Source organism: Hemicordylus capensis, chromosome 1 (genome assembly GCF_027244095.1).
Source record: "Hemicordylus capensis ecotype Gifberg chromosome 1, rHemCap1.1.pri, whole genome shotgun sequence".
NCBI lineage: Eukaryota > Metazoa > Chordata > Lepidosauria > Squamata > Cordylidae > Hemicordylus > Hemicordylus capensis.
The window spans coordinates 451,827,502-451,846,147 of record NC_069657.1 but is presented as its reverse complement, the minus strand read 5'-3'; the positions used below and the strand labels follow the sequence as shown (position 1 = coordinate 451,846,147).

At 48.8% G+C, this 18,646-nt stretch overlaps 1 long non-coding RNA gene across 1 annotated transcript; it reads right to left on the bottom strand.

Moving 5' to 3' along the window:
- Positions 1-12,600: 12,600 nt before the first annotated feature.
- Positions 12,601-17,782, bottom strand: LOC128324298 (uncharacterized). The gene is made up of 3 exons (XR_008306776.1): positions 17,586-17,782; positions 15,292-15,421; positions 12,601-12,610 (listed from the first exon to the last, which is right to left on the bottom strand). It is a non-coding gene; the product is annotated as an uncharacterized LOC128324298 (long non-coding RNA).
- Between the last annotated feature and the right edge of the window lie 864 nt (positions 17,783-18,646).

Below are 18,646 nucleotides of genomic sequence, written 5' to 3'. Positions count from 1 at the left end.
AATCCCCAGGTATTGTAGTCTTGCCTCATCAGAAAGGTGCTCTAGGCCCCTGATCATCCTGGTTGCCCTCTTCTGCACCTTTTCCAGTTCTACAATGTCCTTTGTAGACACCTGAAGTTGCCTTATACCAGCGGTTCTCAGTGTTGGGTCCCCGGATGTTGAGGGACTACAGTTCCCATCATCCCCAGCCACAAGGACTGAAGGATGATGGGATAATGGGAGTTGTAGTCCAACAACACCTGGGGCCCAAGCCTGAGAACAGCTGGGGCCTCTGCCTAATATGAAATCAAACCATTTGTCCAGAGATTGCAGTATAACAAATTGTAGCTGGGGTGATGGGAGTTGTATCGCAGGTTGGGAACCTCTGGTCTGCTCTAACTAGCAAGTAGCAATATCTCTTCATGGGCTCTCCGGTCACTTGCTACCTAACCTTGCACTTATGATGGTTGGATTAGAACCCAGGACCTTCTGCATGCAAAGCAAACTATGGTACCTTCCAAGTGGCTCCTTCTCATAATCATATATTTTTTAACTTTAATGTGTTATTAATGTGTTTTTATTTATTATGATTTTATCTTTCAATGAATTCTAAATGTGTTATGTCTTATCTTTTTTAATTCTTTACACCGCCTAGAGATTTTTATACTAAGCGGTATATACATTCAATAAATAAATAAATTATCAGTGGCATCCTATATGCTCAGGACAAATGCCCCCCGACCCCCACAACTAGTGATGTGCGGTTCGGTCCGGATCCGGACCGGTTTGTCCCGAACCGGTCCGGATCCGGCGGTTCGATCCCGGACCAAATCGGGCCCTTCTGGGACCGATCCGGACCGAATCCGAGCCGGTTCGGTACCGAACCGGCTCGGGTTTCCCAAACCGGTTCGGGAACGCCATTGCCAGTCTCTGAGTGTCTCTTAAAAGTTTCAAGTGTGTCCTCCATTTTGTGTCTCCTTCCCGAAACTTTTGCTCCTCCTTGCATCCATTTTGTGATGCTATTTCCAGGCATTGTATTGGCTGCGCTATTGATCCTTGATTGGCCAGAATGAGTCCTTTGGTCTGCTAGGCTGCTTGGCTGTTGCACTGTTGAGAGCTGGCACCCTGTTGGCCGTGGGGGGAGTGCAAAGGTGGGGGCTCCCAAAGGAGGGAATTTCAAACCTATATAAACCCAAGCCTCTTCTCTGGAAACTTCTCTTGGCTGCAGTTGTGGGATCATCTCTGAGACCTGCTTGCCCTTTGCTGGCTGCTCTGGTGTCTCTGTGAGTCCTGACTGTGTCCTGTGTCTCTCTGTGTGTGCTCTCTGTCTAATCCTTTGTCCACCTGCCCTTTGTGACTCTCTGTGTGTCTCCTCTCTCTGTCTGTCTCTTGTCTGTATACTGTGTGTTACTTCACTTTACTTTCTTCTTAATTTCCCCCAATTTTCCCTGTTCCTTGTCTGTCTGCTTTTCTCCCCCCCTCCCCCCCTTTCCCTTCTCATCCTTTGGGCCTACCCTCCCCCACTCCCACCCACTGCATCCTCATTGCTTTAAAAGTTCTTCCATTAATTATTGCTCTTTGTCTTGCCTTGTTTTTGTTCAACTTTTTGATTTTCACATTGCATTCCATTGGTTTCATTTATATATTGCTTGCTGGTTTTGCTTAAATTGTACCATTTTGTTTGTTTCTGCTGCTGCCCTGCGAGTTGGTTCCCTGAATCCCTCCCCCCCACCCCCAGAGGATTCTGTTGTTGTTTCTTGTTGTCCCATATAATCAGTTTTGGTTCCCTGCTCCCAACTTGCCCCTCCAAGTCCAAACCACACCCCACCCCAACCCCACCCCATCCAGCCTTCTCCCAAATTTGCTGCTGCCAAACAGAGTCCAGTTTTCTTTGCTTGCAGTTCCACTTATTCATTTGCTATTATTAATTTGCAGCAATTGTGGTTTCATTGTCTCTGTTCACTTAGTGGCCCCCCTCAGAGTCTGTGTGTTTGGTTCCCCCTCCCACCCACGAGTTTCTTCTTCTTGGTGGTTTTTGGTTTAGAAAAAAAGAGTCTTTCTTTTCATTGTTTTTTTTTTAAACTTCTGGCTTGTGTTCTCTTGATATATATTTTGCTCCCCTCCTCCTCCTCCTCCCCCTGCCTGCCCCCCCACCCTCCCTCCTCCCAGACCCTAGCCCAGGCCCAGCTCCTCCCCCCACCACCCCATCCAGCCTTCGCTGCTGCTACCCAGAGTCCAGTTTTCTTTGCTTGCAGTCCCACTTATTTATTTGCTATTATTAATTTGAACCAATTGTGGTTTCATTGTCTCTGTTCACTTAGTGGCCCCCCTCAGAGTCTGTGTTTGGTTCCCCCTCCCCACACCCCCACACCCAAGTTTTTTCTGCTGGTTATTATAGTCTTTCTTTTCATTGTTTTTTTTTTAAATTTCTGGCTTGTGTTCTCTTGATATATATTGCTTTATATATTTTGCTCCCCTCCTCCTCCTCCTCCCCCCTGCCTGACCCCCCCCTCCTCCCAGACCCTAGCCCAGGCTCAGCTCCTCCCCCAACCACCCCATCCAGCCTAATTGCTGCTGCTGCCCGAGTTGTTCCAGTTTCTCCTTTGCTGTTTGTTGTTGCCCCCTCCCCTTCCCCCCAACACCCCCCTGCCACACACTAGCCCCCAACCACACACACCCTCTCTGCTCCCCCCACCCCAGCTCTTTTCCTCCTTGCCCCCGACTCTCTCCACTTACCCCAGGCCCCCTGCCACACACTAGCCCCCAACCACACACACCCTCTCTGCTCCTCCCACCTCTTTGGACCGCTGCTACTGCTGTGTCCTCCCCCCACACCTGAATCCCCCCTCCCTGCTGCGCTGCGCTCCTCCTCTCTCCTCTTTCTCTCTATCATCTCTCTTTCTCCTCTCTCTCTCTTTCTTTTCTCTCTCTCTCCTCTCTTTCTCTTTGTCCCTGCCCCCCCCTCTTTTCTCTCTCTCTTAGTCTTTTCTCTCTCTGCTCCCCTTCACTTTCCACCTCCTCTCCCACAGCTGCAGCCACACACAGTAGCCTACCCACCTGGCGGCTGCCATCGGTTTTTTTTCCCCTTTTGATAGTTTTTGGTTGATTTTGTCTCTGCTTGGGGGTGAGTTGAGCGACACAAATAGTGTTGTCTCCTCACTTCTGCCCCTCCATTGTTGAACTACCCCGGTTGCCTGTGTGCCTCGTGCGGCCGCCCTGCTGTGTCCCAGCCCAGGGTGGCTGGCTGGTGGCGGCGCATCCGTGACCAGCAGTGAGCGGCAGGAGAAGGACCGGAAGAAGAGGGGTTAGTGCGTGTGCGATTGTGCACCTTTTGTTGCCCCTTTCTCTCCCTAGCTGGCGGTTTTAAATAGGGACACCCCTATTTTGAAATGCATTTGGGTGTGGGGAGGAGGGAGGGAACCTTGGAGAGGAGATGTACTGTTGTAACTTGTGTCTTCATGCCCAATAAAGAAATTGCTGCTGTGTGTTGCGTTGCATTGCATGCGTCTTGCAGGTGGTTTTTGAACAGGTGCCTTCCAGAGTGCTTCCTTGCCTCTGGGGCAGTCTGAGTGGGGTCCTGGGTTCTGATGCTGCCACTACATGCTGGGCCCATGCCATGCCAGAGTGCTTCCTTGCCTCTGGGGCAGTCTGAGTGGGGTCCTGGGCTCTGATGCTGCCACTACATGCTGGGCCAATACACACATATGATGATGATCATGATGTTCAATCCATGAGGCTGCCATCAAGTGTTTGCTGCTGCTTGCTTGCCATGGCATTGGGTGGGCAGAGTCACAGAGTGGGTGGGTTCAACCTCTGTGTAGGTGTGACTGGGTTCTGGTTTTGGTTGTGTGCAATTTAGAGTCACTAAATAGGCTGCATTGAGTTTGATGCTCCCCCCACAGGAGCATTACTTGAGAACCACCCCCCAGAACCCACACTTTGTGTTCCAGTTCACTAAATTAGGGTTTCCTCCTTTGATCTGCAGGTTCCCAAGCATTGACTGCGTCCCTCCCCCACCCCCGGTAGGTGCTGTGCCCTCCCCCCATCCACTCTCCCCCCCCAAAAAAGTTAAAAACTTGCCACCCACACCACAACTACTCCACCCAACTGCCCGTGCCACCCTCCCACACCAGGGGTCCACCCTTTAACCCCCTATTTTTTTAAAAAACCCTCCCAGACCCATCTCCCCAATTGGCTTGGTGGTTGACTCCCAAATTCTAAAAGGACACCCTCCCCCTCACTTCAATTGGCTTTTCCCCTCCCATATCAAAAAGTCTTCCTTTCCCCCCAATTGGCTTCCTTTTTTGAAAACAAACTTCCCCCCCGCCGCCTCCAAATCAGCTGCCTTTTTTTTGGCCCCTAAGCCCCTCCAAATTATTTTTTTGACCCTGTCTGGCCTTCCTCCTAAAGTCTCCCTCCTCCAGACCTAGCAGCATGTCTGAGCGCCGTGTGGCGGGCAGGGCTCGCTCAAGGCTGGCAGGCAGAGGTGGGAGAGGCCAGGTGCGGGGTGCGCCTGCGGCACGGGGAGGGAGAGGACGCGGGGAGCCTGAGGACACCCCAGTTCTCCCCATTGGAGAATTCTTTGCTCCGGCCCCATCTTTGGTGCGCAGGATTCAGTTCCCCACGCCTGCTGCCGCCAGTCGCGGCAGAGGCAGAGGCACCGTTAGGGCTGTGGCGGGTCCCTCCTCGCCGGCGGCACCAGGTGCTGCTGAGTTACCGCCAGTTGTTGTGGTGGAGGAGACTGTGGAGTTGGAAGAGCAGGTAGAGGGCGGTGAGGACCGTGCGGCTGGCAGCGATGCAGCCAGGTTCTCCCTCCCTCTGGGGCCCCTTCCCCCTATCCTTTCGCCACTCAGTGGCCCCCCCCCCTCGTGAAGCCTGACACTCTGGTGTCTTTTAAAACCCCATGTTAAAATCAAGGCTCAAAATTATGCAAAAGAAAGAAAAAAAGGTGACAAAGGGAGAACAAAATGCTGAATGCCAAATGAATTGATTTTATTGAAAATGTTACCAGAAATCATGTGTGGGGGTCTTGGTTTACATGGAGAAAATGATTGGATGATTTTTTCAAATGAAACGAATGAATTATTATCATCTTATGTTCATCTTGATTGTGGTCACTGTTGATGTTGGCTGATGGCAAAAAACCCAAAACCATCAGAATAGCAATGAACTGGCTGCCAACACAACATATTGATTGATAACTGTGCAGGGGGGGAATTGGGTCTGTGTGTGTGTGTGTGTGGTGCAGGCTCAGTCTGTCTCTTCCTGTTGTGTGTCTGTCTGTCTGTCTGTCTGTGTGAATGGATGCCTAGCACTGTCTCTGTGTGTGGATGCTTTCTGTGTGTAGTGTGGTGTGTGTCTGTCTACATGTTTTTTCCCTCCCCCCAACTCCCTCCCCCCCATGCCTCCCTCCATCCTTCCCCTCTCATCCTCTCCCCTTCCTCTTCACCACCTTCCATCCTCCCTCCCTTCCAGCCCACCACCGCCTCACCTGCCCCCAACCCCGGTCTGGCAGATGATGAGAGTCTGGTCTCTCCCACCGAAGCACACACGTGAGCACGTGTGTGCACAAATATGTGGCTGACCAACTCTGAGCCGGACCCTCCCCCCTTCAATCCCCTCTACATCCCTCTCCCCCTCCCCTTTCCTCCCACCTGCCTCCCTGCCTCCCTGCCTCCCTCCCCCCTCCTAGCTAGCAGCGCACACATACACACACAAAACACCTGTGGTGGCAAACACCACCAGCACACATGCACTCACACTGCTGCCACCACCACCTCTGCCTTGGGCCTCTGTGTCCTTGAGCAAATACCGTATTTTACGGACTATAAGACACTACGGACTATAAGACGCGCCTTAATTTTAATCCAGTTTTTCAGAGTTTTAACATATTAAACTGTTAAAACATATAAGACACTCCTGAATTTTGGCGGATATTTTTCAAGGAAAAAAGTGAGTCTTATAGTCCATAAAATACGGTATGTGGTGGTGGACCAGAGAAGCATTTCTTTCCAGCAAGGCAAAAGGCATGCACTCACTGCACACACACACACACACACACACACACAGACACACACACACACACGAAGAGGTGAAAAGACGAGAAGAGGCAACTTCTAGAACCAGCAGCAGCAGGTGAGTGTCGTGTAATTGTGTTGCTTCCCAAGGCCACTGCCCATGCTCAATGCTCAGTCTGCTGAAACTAAAGAACTAGCTACAATCATCCTTCCTCACATGCAGCTCAGCTCAGCTCAGCTGCACAGCACACTGACTAACTAGACACTACAGCTGGTGGTAGAAAAAACAGAAGTCTAGATTCTAGAAGATGTCCTGGTGGATTTTAAACTTTCAAATCTGTGCTAGGATTGCCTCGCCTCCTCCTCCTCCTCCTGCCTGTAATTGTGCCCTCTCCCCTTGCAGTTGCGCCATCGTGATGGGTTGGTGATGTGCGTGTGCCGTCTACTTAGCTCTCTCCTCCTCATGTTGGCTGGGCTTGCCAGGCACTGGCTGGCAGCAGCTGTTGGCTGTGTGCTAGGCTCAGGCTGTGGCGTGCGTGACTGGACTGGGAATGTTATTGTAGCGGCAACACTGGTTGTGGTGGTAGCAGTAGTAGCTGTTGTTGTTGCTGGGCTGGTGGCTGCTGGCCTGTGCTGACTCTGAGCACTTGGTCTGGTCTGGTAATTTGGATGCAGATGTAGGGTGTGTGTGCATCATCCATGGGGAGCAGCAGAGCAGAGCAGAGCAGGTTGGCTGGCTTCTGTCTGTCGGGCCTAGTCAGTGGCAGGCACTGAGTGAGGCGGTGGTTTCTTTGGGCATCACATCACCCATCATGCAGAGCGGCAGGTCTGCTGCTCCGCCTCCTGCTTCTTCTCTGTGTGTGCTGCTCTTGTGCTTAGTGTGCTGCTCCGCTGCTGCTGCTGTGCTGGCAGGCAGCACAGCAGTGGCCTTTTTGTTAGATCAGAGAGTGGGTGTTGTCTCTCTGAGTGTCCTCCTCTTACTTGCTTGGATAGGAGTGGTGGTAGTAGGTAGGCATTAAGATGGACTGACTAGGTGTTACGTGTTAGGGCGCCCAGAGAGAGGGGCAAAAAAGACGGGGTGGCAATTGTTGGGTTGCTCCTAGTATTATTGGTGAATTTTTGAAGAAATTTTTTTTCCATTGGCTAGAATGGGGGTTTGGGGCTGCCCCAGACCCACCTCTGTGGGTTGGCAGCACCCCCAAAGTGGGTCCGGGGCCATGGCAAAAATGCCCTCAGTCCCTCCCAGCAATCCCCGGAGAGATAGGAGTGATGGTTCTGTTGTTTTTCTGAGGTGTTCTGAGTGTAGATTCTATGATAGCTAATGAGATTTCCAATGAGACACCATGAATCCACTCTCATTTGCTATCACAGAATCCACACTCACTCAGAACACCTCAGAAACAACAGAACCATCACTCCTATCTCTCCGGGGATTGCTGGGAGGGACTGAGGGCATTTTTGCCATGGCCCCGGACCCACTTTGGGGGTGCTGCCACCCCACAGAGGTGGGTCTGGGGCAGCCCCAAACCCCCATTCTAGCCAATGGGGAAAAAAAAAAACATTCTTCAAAAATTCACCAATAATACTAGGAGCCACCAATTGCCTTGGGATTTTTGGGGTGGAGGACACCCATGGCTGGCTACCACCCACCCCAGCTTTTTTGCCCCTAAGGGCTCCACATTGTGAGTTATGGGCAAAAATTAATTTTTTTAAAAAAATTGTAAAAAATCAGAGGAAGGTCCAATCGACTTGAAATTTGGGTGGCAGGTAGAACACAATGTCCCCTTCAAAACCAGCCACTTTTTGTGATCCGAACCAGTTCGGTTTGGATCCGAACTTGTTCGAAACTGAACCGGACTGGGGGGGTGGTCCGGCAAAACCAAAACCGAACCACCCCGGTCCGGTCCGGACCCGGTTCGGACCCAAACCGAACCGGAAGAACCGGTTTTATGCACATCCCTACATTTTGAGCCTTTTCCTGGCCTGGGGAGCTTAACTGATTCACAAAAGGCAGCACATTCATTGCGTGGAAAGGGAGCTTCTCAACCAGAAATAAGAAGTTGCCCAAAGGAAGACAATGTCTGTTTTGACTGTGTTTGGACACCAGTCGATGGATGGTCAGATCAAAAGACAAATGCCCATCTAGTCCAGCATCCTGTTTCACACAGTGGCCCACCAGATGCCACTGGAAGCCTACAGGCAGGAGTTGAAGGCAGGCCCTGTCTACTGCTGTTACTCCCCTGTAACTGGTACTCAGAGGCATCCTGCCTTTGAGGCTGGAGGTGGCCCATAGCCCTCCAACTAGTAGCTGATGATAGACCTCTTCTCAATGAAGTTATCCAAAGCCTTCTTAAAGCCATCCAGGTTGTTGGCTGTAAACACAGCTTGTGGCAGAGAATTCCACAAGTGGATTATTCGTTGTGTGAAAAAGTACTTCTGTTTGTTGGTCCTAGATTTCCTGGCAATTAATTTCATGGGGTGACCTCTGGTTCTATTCTTGTGTGAGAGGGAAAAGAATTTCTCTCTCTCCACTTTCTCCACACCATGCATGATTTTATAGACCTCTATCATGTCTCCCTGCACTCGTCTTTTTTCTAAACTAGAAAGCCCCAGGTGTTGTAGTCTTGCCTCATAAGGAAGGTGCTCTAGGCCCCTGATCATCTTGGTTGCCCTCATCTGCACCTTTTCCAGTTCTACAATGTCCTTTTTTAGATGTGCTGACCAGAATTGTACGCAGTACTCCAAGTGTGGTCGCACCATAATTTTGTATAAGGGCATTATAATATTAGCCATTTTATTTTCAATCCCCTTCCTAATGATCTCTAGCATGAAATTAGCCTTTTTCACAGTTGCCACACATTGAGTCGACACTTTCAATGAGCTGTGCACAACCACCCCAAAATCCCTCTCCTGGTCAGTCACTGCCAGCTCACATCACATCAGTGTATAATTGAAGTTGGGTATTTTTTTGTCCCAATGTGCATCAACTTACACTTGCCAACATTGAACTGCATTTGCCACTTTGTCGCCCACTCCGCCAGTTTGGAGAGATCCTTTTGGAGCTACTCACAATCCGTTTTGGATTTCACTACCCTGTAGAGTTTGGTATCATGTGCAAATTTGGCCACGTCGCTGCTTACCCCTACTTCTAGATCATTTATGAATAAATTAAAAAGCACCTGTCCCAGTACAGATCCTTGGGGGACCCCACTTCTTACTTCCCTCCATTGTGAAAACTCTCCATTTACACCTACCCTCTGATTCCTGTCTTTCAACCAGTTAGCAATCCACACATGTACTTGTCCATTTATCCCATGACTGCTAAGTTTCCTCAGGAGTCTTTGATGAGGAACTTTGTCAAAAGCTTTTTGGAAGTCCAGGTATACTATGTCTACTGGATCACCTTGATCCACACACTCGTTGACACTCTCAAAGAACTCCAAAAGGTTGGTGAGGCAAGATTTACCTTTGCGGAAGCCAAGCTGGTTCACTCCCAGCAGGGCCTGTTCTTCTATGTGCTTTACAATTTTATCCTTGAGGATGCTTTCCATCAATTTGCCTGGAACGGAAGTTAGGCTAACCGGCCTGTAATTTCCCGGATCGCCCCTGGATCCCTTTTTGAAAATCAGTGTTACATTGGCTACTCTCCAGTCCTCTGGTACAGAGCCCAATTTCAGGGATAAGTTATATATTTTAGCAAGGAGGTCGGCAATTTCACATTTGAGTTCTTTGAGGACTCTTGGATGGATGCCATCCGGCCCTGGCGATTTGTTAGCTTTCAGTTTTTCCAGACAGTTTAGAACATCATCTCTCGTTACTTCTATGTGACTCAGTTCTTTAGCCTCCATCCCTAAAAAGCCTGTTTCAGGAACAGGTATATGCTCAGTATCCTCTGTCGTGAAGACGTACGCAAAGAACTCATTGAGCTTCTCTGCAACTTCCACCCTCCTTACTAATTACTTTCACTCCCTCATTGTCTAATGGTCCAACTGTATCACTGGCATGTTTCCTGCTTCTGATGTTTTTAAATAAGTTTTTGTTATTCCCCTTAATACTTTTGACGAAATTTTCCTCAAGCTCTCTTTTTGCCTCCCTTATTGTCACCTTGCATTTCTTTTGCTAGAGTTTGTGTTCCTTTCTGTTCTCTTCATATGGACAGGCCTTCCAATTTCGGAAGGAAGTTTTCTTCCCTTTTATGGCTTTCTAGACGGTACCTGTTAGTGGTTTTGAGTAAACTCCATGCACTCTGGAGTGAGGAGACTCTCCTGATTTTCCCTTTCAACTTTCTTTTCACCATACTCCTCATTTTGGAGAAGTTTCCTCTTCCGAAATACAAAATGTCCGTGTTAGACTTCCTTGCTGATTCTTTCCCTGCATGTATGCTGAATTTGAGGGGACTATGGTCACTGTTCCCTAAAGGGTCGGTGACACTGACATCATGCACCAGGTCCTGGGTGCTACTCAGAATTAAGTCCAAGGTCACCTTCTCTCTTCCAAGACCAACTCTGGTTGGTTCCAAGACCATTTAGCGTATTTAGAAATTTGACAGAATAAGGGATGTGCACAAATCATTTTTTTAATTCAATTGGTGCACAAAACAAATTGCCCCTGATTTGTTATGTATCCAAATCTACTTCCTCCAAATCACTCCAGATTAGATTTCTATTTGCTTTGATGTGTTTTGGATTCAAACTGATTTGGACCACTTAACAAGGTCCTAGGGGCTCCAGATTTGGATGGTGGGTAGTTCACCATGGGTGTCACCTACCACCCAAATTTCACAGTAGTGGGAGACTTGGTTGATTCTAAGGATTTCCCCCCCATTTTTTCTGATTCTCAACATTTCTGCCATAGGAAACAATGGAAATTCAAAGTTTCCATATCTTAACCCTAACACAGATCTCCAACTTTAATTTTGGTAAAGAAAGCTAAACTCTAGCTCTTGCAGAAGTGGAATTATGGAGCAAAATGTGCAGTCATTATTTTACATGTGTTTGGATTCTTTGGTGTATAATCACTTTTCCTCACAATGAATCCCTATGAGGATTCATTGCACACCTTCATTTCTTTTTTTCATTTTGACTGTCACTGGACTGTGCCTAGATGCCAACATGCCTCTTTTGCTGTCCTCTTGGAACCGTTATGCACCATCTCCCACTTCCGGGCCTCTCCTTTATGGCAGACCTGCAAACCAAAGCGGCAAATGTTTTTCCTAGCCCGATGTGCCACCCACAGGGACAGTTTTGGGTGGCACCGAGAAGAGGAGGCCATCCAAAATTGCTACTTCCCTGCTGCACCAGTTCATTTAGTTGAGGAAGTCTGCTAGTCGGCTTTCTTGGTGTATCAGTGCATCTTGGCTTTGCATGTCAACCGATAAGAAGAAGTTTCATGGCCACAGTAGAAAAACAGTAAAACAGACCACAGTAGAAGCACCAGCTCTTTCTTCGAGTCCCATCATGCTCTCTCTCACACACACATACCCCTACACACACTCCAAGTCCGTTGTCCATTGCATGAGAACCCATCTGCCTGTTATTGAGCTTACTCACACCTCGGTGGACTCTGCTGGGATTGTACGGTTCGCAATGGCAAGCCCGGTGCAAGGGAGGCATGTGAAGATCCTGCAGACGCTCATGGATTTTTGGGTTAGCTTCTCAGAACGTCAGACTTGCAATGCGTAGGACTGACGTTTGCTACAGGCCAGTTCTCCATCTCAGATTGCTTTTTTAAAAACCCTCAAGACACACCTGTTTTCTCAGGCTCTTAACTGAAATTAATTTCAAACGGTTTCATTGTTTATATCCCGTTAAATTGTTTTTAACTCTTTTTACTCTGCTTTAGATTTCTTGTGCTTTAACTTGTGTACATCGCCTAGAGACACACAGATCAGGCGGTACATCAATATGCTAAATAAATAACGAACCACAATGCTGCACTTCATGAGGTCTGAGGAGTGTAGAAGAGAGTGGAATGATCTGGATGCCGTAAGGTCATCCACACAACCTCTGTGTCGGGGGCTGGGGAAGGCGGTGAGGGTGAGGGAGGCAGGCTTGGTCCTACCTTCCCCCCCCAGGTGATCACAGTGTGTATTCAGTTTGCATGCCCACACGATGCAGACTGCAGCAAGTAGTGAGGCCATCGGGAGGCTGGGGAAATGGAGCCCGGCCTCCAGAAACCCCACAATGCACTGCCCTGCTGGGCACTCTTTCTGTCCAGCTCTATGAACGCTCGGGATGCAGGGAGTCTGACAGTAAGGACAGCCAATGACTGGCCACTACGCCAAGCCAGTGTCTCTGGATTTCTGGAAGAGAGGAAGTTCTGAGAAGCGAGCATATGTTCTTATGTATTTGATGGTGGGTGGCGGGGGTGGGGGGGGGAGATCCCTAATCCAAATCAAGTTTACTAATACATTATTTTTTAAAATGCTTTAATTGCAAGGGAGAGGCTAGGAGCTAATAAGCGATGTTTCTTCACTGCTGAGCAGGAAGTGTTGATGGTGACGAGAGGAGCATCAGCAGGTAGAGCAGAAGCAGGATTCCATCAGGGCTGTTGAGGGAAGGAGGATTTCCTTGATTGCTCACAATTTGGGAGATGTTGTAGTATAACGCGAATTTCTGTTGAGGGATGGGAACAGGCAAAAAATGCAAGAGTCACTTTGTTCTCTTAATGTAGCCAGAGCAAAAAGAGAGCAGCTCAAATGTCAGATATTGAAGGCGGCCACAAGGCCCTTCGATATCTGGAGACCCAAGCTGAGAAGAACCCCTGATCTTTACCTTTCCTTGTGGTGGAGACACCCAAAGCCACAAACCCAAAACAAATAACACAACAAAAAAATAGTCCGCCAACTTCCTGACTCTTCCTGCCCTTCCACAATGAAGAACGTTGTGCTAGTCCAAAGAGATGGTGGAGCAGTGCGAAATCATGGGGATTTCCACACCTACTCTCGTAAACACTCGTGCGATGGCATTCTTGCACAAAAGTTCCCTGCCAAGCATAGGAGGCATGCCACAGGCTGCTCACATTGTTGCACAAGCACAAACACTAGTCTGGAACACCAGCTCCAGAATTAGCACAAGCAGCAAGAGCAACAGCCGTGAGCAAGCACAATGTCCTTGCACAAGCAGAGCATCCGTGATGGTGTCAGCCACTACCAATAACGATGCCCGAGCTAGCAAGAAATGAGAAGCAGAATCCAGGGAGATAAATAATCCAGTGGAGGGTTATCACATAAACCACAGAAAATAAAAAGGTACATGGTTTCAAATGGCAGCACCAGAGAGTGTGTTTGCAAGTAAGTAAGTAAATAAGTAAGTGAATGAATGAATGAATAGGAGGAAGCTTAACCAGAGGTAGTCACCCTGACGTTTCTCCAGCCATTGTTGGGCTACAGCTCAACAAATTGTAGCTGAGGATGATGGGAGTTGTGGTCCATCAACAATGGGAGAGCCTCAGGTTGACTACCCTTGAGCTACGTGATGGCAAGGAGTTCCACATGTTGTGTGCCACCACAGAAAAGGTCCTCAAACACGTCATTGCCAGTTTAACCTCTGAGAGTGGTGGGATACATGGAAGGACACACTAGATCAGGGATTCTCCACGTGTGGGTCCCCAGATCTAATTGGACTTCAGCTCCCATAATTGCCAAGCAAAGGCCACTGGGGCTGGAGATTATGGGAGTTGAAGTCCTATTACATCTGGTGACCCACATGTTGTGAATCCCAGCACTAGATGACCACTAGGAATGGACAGGCTTCTATGAGGGTGGAAGAGAGTCCTTCAGGTATCCCAAACCTAAGGTGTTTAGGCTGGGGCTTCATTCATTCATTCATTCATTCATTCATGCATTTGATTTCTATACCGCCTTTCTAAAAATGGTTCAGGGTGGTTTACATTAAAACATTTCAATGAATAGGAATATGCGAACTGATCTTACACTGATAGCAGCTCCAGCTTTTAGCGAGAAATGCAGAGATTGAACCCCAGGCCTTTGCATGCAAACGAGGTACCGCCTTCTTCCACTTGACCCAAAGTCCTCACCGAGGGGATAGACAGGAGTGGTGGCTGTGAGCATGCCCAGTCCAAGAAAGCTGCGAGGCTCCAGGAGGGACTGCAGCCAAGCGCCACAACAGGCTCTGAAGCGTTGACAATTTAGCCCGTGTGGAAGCAGCAGGAGCACATTTATTCCCATTCCTGTGAGGGCGGATAAATGTGCTAATGCTGCTTCTGCTGCCACTGGATTATTCATTTAAATTTAATGCATTTTAAATTTAAATTAATTTTAAGTTAATTAAAATTTGATTTAAATTTAGATTTCAATGTTAATTTCATTTAGAAGCCATTGTGGCTTCTCTGGTGGCTCTACTGTAGCTCGCAAGTCTCCATTAGACTGTGAAACATGGCAGCCCTTGTATGAATGCCTCTGGGTGAGCCCAGTAGACCCCTGACTACCGAGCGCGTCTGTGTGAGCACGAAGAAGCTTAAGTGGCAGCATCTGGACTAAGTGTGCCAGGGCTCAACGGATGCTCCAGCGCCATGCTCTGCCTTTCATGCAGGAATGACACACACAGAATTGGATGTGGCCCACTGACACATTAGAGGCTTAGAACATCAGCCAGTGAATGCACCGAGGTAAGAAACTATTAAACTTCTGCATGACAGGACTACAGCTCCCAGCATCCCCAGACACAATGGCCTTCTGCCCTTGAAAGGCGTTGTCGTCCATCGACACCGGGGCACCCAAGATTGGGAACCCCTGGTCTGATCATATACGACCCACACCATGTTTCATATAAACCCTGCCATGGACTTCAGAGATTACAACTACTGGGGAAATGGCCTTGGATTTTATTCCTAAATAGGGTTACTCCAGAATAAGGCCCATTCAGTTCAGTGGGACTTAATGCTTAGTAAAACGGCTACCAGTTTCAAAATCAGACCCTTTGCTAAGCAGGGTGTGCCCTGGTTTGCATTTGAATGGGAGACTGCATGTGAGTGTCCTTTGTTGTAAGATAGTCCCCTTAGGGGATGGGGCTGCAGCTCAGTGGAAGAGCACCTGCTTTGCATGCTGAAGGTCCCAGGTTCAGTCCCTGGCATCATCTTCAGATAAGGCTGGGAGAGAGCCCTGCCTGAAACCCTGGAGACCCACTGCCAGTCAGTGTAGACACGACTGAGCTAGATGGGCCAATGGTCTGACTCAGTAGAAGGCAGCTTCCTATGTTCCTAGGGTGGTGGGACACTGAAGATGCAGCTTCTCTCTGGCAGCACTTCAGATCTGTCATTGGGAGAGATGAATTACCATTTGAGGACACAACAGTATGTGAAAGGCCCACACGATCCAAAATGTAAGTATTTAGCAGGACATTGTCCGTAGTGGCACGTCCCGCGTTCACTCCTGCAAAATTTCTCCTTCCATGACCTCACAAATCCTGTACAAAAGGAAAAGACAACTATTAATTGGGCAGCAGCAGGCTCAAGAAGGGATGGGAAGAAGGCCGGGACAGAGTCACAGACTGGAGTCCTGGGTTTATGAATCCACAGCGTATGCCAAGGTCATCTACCTCTGCTGCTGCTACTAGTACTACTACTTTTAATATAGTACTTCTCAACAATATAAGAACATAAGAACAGCCCTGCTGGATCAGGCCCGAGGAAGCCCATCTAGTCCAGCATCCTGTTTCACACAGTGGCCCACCAGATGCCTCTGGGGAGCCCACAGGCCAGAGGGATGTGAATGCCCTCTCTCCTGATGTTGCTCCCCTGCCACTGGTCTTTAGAAGCATCTGGGAGGTAATTTATAGCCACCAGACTAGTAGCCATTGACAGACCTGTCCTCCATGAATCTGTCTAAGCCCCTTTTAAAGCCATCCAAGCTGGAGGCCATCACCACATCCCATGGCAAGGAATTCCATAGATTAATTGTCCTCTGTGTGAAAAAGATCTTCTGCTTGTCGGTTCTAAATTTCGCAACCTTTGGTTTCATGGGGTGACCCCTGGTTCTAGTGTTGTGAGAGAGGGAGAAAAAATTCTCTCTGTGTACACCCTCCCCAGTCCATGCATAATTGTACACACCTCGATCATATCTCCCCCTAGTTGCCTCTTTTCCAAGGTAAAGACTCCCAGATGCTGTCGCCTAGCCTCATAAGGAAGGTTCTCTAGGCCCCTGATCATTTTTGCTGCCCTCTTCTGCACCTTTTCCAATTCCAAAATATCCTTCTTAAGATACGGTGACCAAAGCTGTATGCAGCACTCCAGGTGTGGCCGCACCACAGATTTGTATAATGGCATCATACTATTAATATTTTTATTTTCAACCCCCCCAATGATTCCTAGCATGGAAGTAGCCTTTTTCACAGCTGCCACACACTGAGACAACACTTTCAATGAGCTGTCAACCATGACCCCAAGATCTCTCTCTTGGTCAGTCACTGACAGCTCAGATCCAATCAGCGTATATGTAAAGTTGGTGTTTTTTTGCCCCAATGTGCATCACTTTACATTTGCTTACATTGAACTGCATCTGCCATTTTGTCGCCCAGTCCCCCAGTTTGGAGAGATCTTTTTGGAGTTCCTCTCAATCCGTTGTGGATTTCACTATCCTAAATAGTTTAGTGTCATCTGCAGATTTGGTCACCCCAATTTCTACATCGTTTATTAACAAGTTAAAGAGGACTGCTCCCAGTACTGATTCCTGGGGGAACCCACTTCCTACCTTCCTGCATAGTGAAAACTGTCCATTTATTCCTACTCTCTGTTTCCTGTCCTTCAACCAGTTACCGATCCACACATGAACCTGTCCCCTTATTCCATGACTGCTAAGTTGACTCAAGAGCCTTTGAAAGAGAAAAGGTGTGTACAAGGAACCAGCTGGCCCGATTCGGTTCAAGTCCGAACTGGATTCGAACCTGACCAGACCAGACCAGTTTGGTCCGGTACCCCTCGAACCCGTCCCCCTGGTTCGGTTCAGTCCAGGGCGGTTCCTGAATATCCACCCCCCATTTTTAACCCTTTCTCCCCTCTGGGGGAGTTCCTTGTGGTGGCAGGGGCTTGTGTGTGTCCTGCGGAGGTTCCCCCGCCCCCCAGCCTTCGAAATGCCCCCCCTCCAGCCTTTACACCTTGGTAAAATAGCACAGTGGCCAAAGTGGTGGCTGCCACATATGCGCAAATGGCCTCTGTGAAGCCTGGCATGAATCATACCATGAAAATGCAATTTGGCCCAGTCCTTCCTACTCCAAGGCACAAGATCTGATCACAGTAACTAGCTTGGATAGTATTGACAGACAATTAGACAAATTCATTGAGAGGAAGAAGCCAACAGACACCTAGAAGCTAAGATGATGACAGAGAACCTCCATGTTCAAAGGCAGTATTCCTCCAAGTACAAGTTGATAAGGAAAGACTGAGTCACCTGGCTGGCCACAGTGGGAAGGAGGAGGATGCTGGCCTAAAGGGACATTTGGTCTGATCCAGCCCGGCTATTGAGATGCTCGTTTGTTTTGTGACGCGAGACTATATGGCCAGGCTCCTGTAACAAACTTTCCTAAATTCAACTGAATCCTTAACTCTTTGAATGTTTGAATTGAGAAAACTTACAGTTGACCTTTGGCAAGACCTTTCAGATTCAACACATTTGCTTGAGCATTCTCCCACTCCCCTGCAGATCATTTCAGCTCTAAGAATGACTCCATTGCTTTTTTGTTGGTTTTAACCAAGGGCCACGACCATCTTCCCATGCAGAGGGAAGGGGCTTCAGCACACTGGTCTCTCTGTGGAGGACTGTGGCCAGAAGTGCTGGTTTCCCAACCTCTGAGACTCGGGAGCTGGGCAGTCCTCATAGTGGGAGGTCACGGTGGCTTCCTGCAAGGGTTTGTGGGGGGAAAGCCGCCATCTGCCTCCCCAGGTTGCTGTGGGACGAGAAGCTTCCTCTTGTTCATCCTTCGCAGGGAGCTGCATCAGAATCGCTTCCTGCTGAGGGGTGTGTGTTGTGTGTGTTGTGTGTGTCTCTGTGTGCGAATGGCAAGCTAAGGAGCAAGGCTGCCTTCTGTGGGGATGCTGGCTTAGCTGGACCCTGGAGCCCTGTGGTGGCTGCATTCATTCAGAAGTCTGTGGAGACCTGCCTGGGGTTTTGTGTCGTTTGGCCCTGCAGGCTCACTTGACTCCATCATAACTAGCAACCAGGGAGGCAGAGCAGGATCACAGCATGTGGGGAGGAGGTCCCCATGCAACGAATATCATCCCCACAAGATCTGTGGGCACCAAGGACAACTTCAGGGTTGTTGTTTTAAAGCTCAGATGGAAAGGGTTAACTCCTCCCCCCACTTTCCTGATCCTAACATCCCCTGAGCTCTTCCCTCCCCACTACCTACACACACACACACATACGGAAGATAAAAACATGCATATAGCATAACAGATAGTTTGACGCTCTGGTTTTTCTCTTTCTTGACATGCAGGAACTAAAGTGAAAGGCCAGGGTAGATATAGCAAAGCATTGCTCTACTAAAGCTATATTTAAGCCTCTGTTTCCTTGCCTGTTTAAACCTCATGATGACACCAACCAGGCGCGTAACAACGATCGGGCAAGGGGAGACAGTTGTCTGGGGGCCCCACTGCCTGGAGGGGCCCCCCAGAGGCAGCTCACGTGACTCCCCATT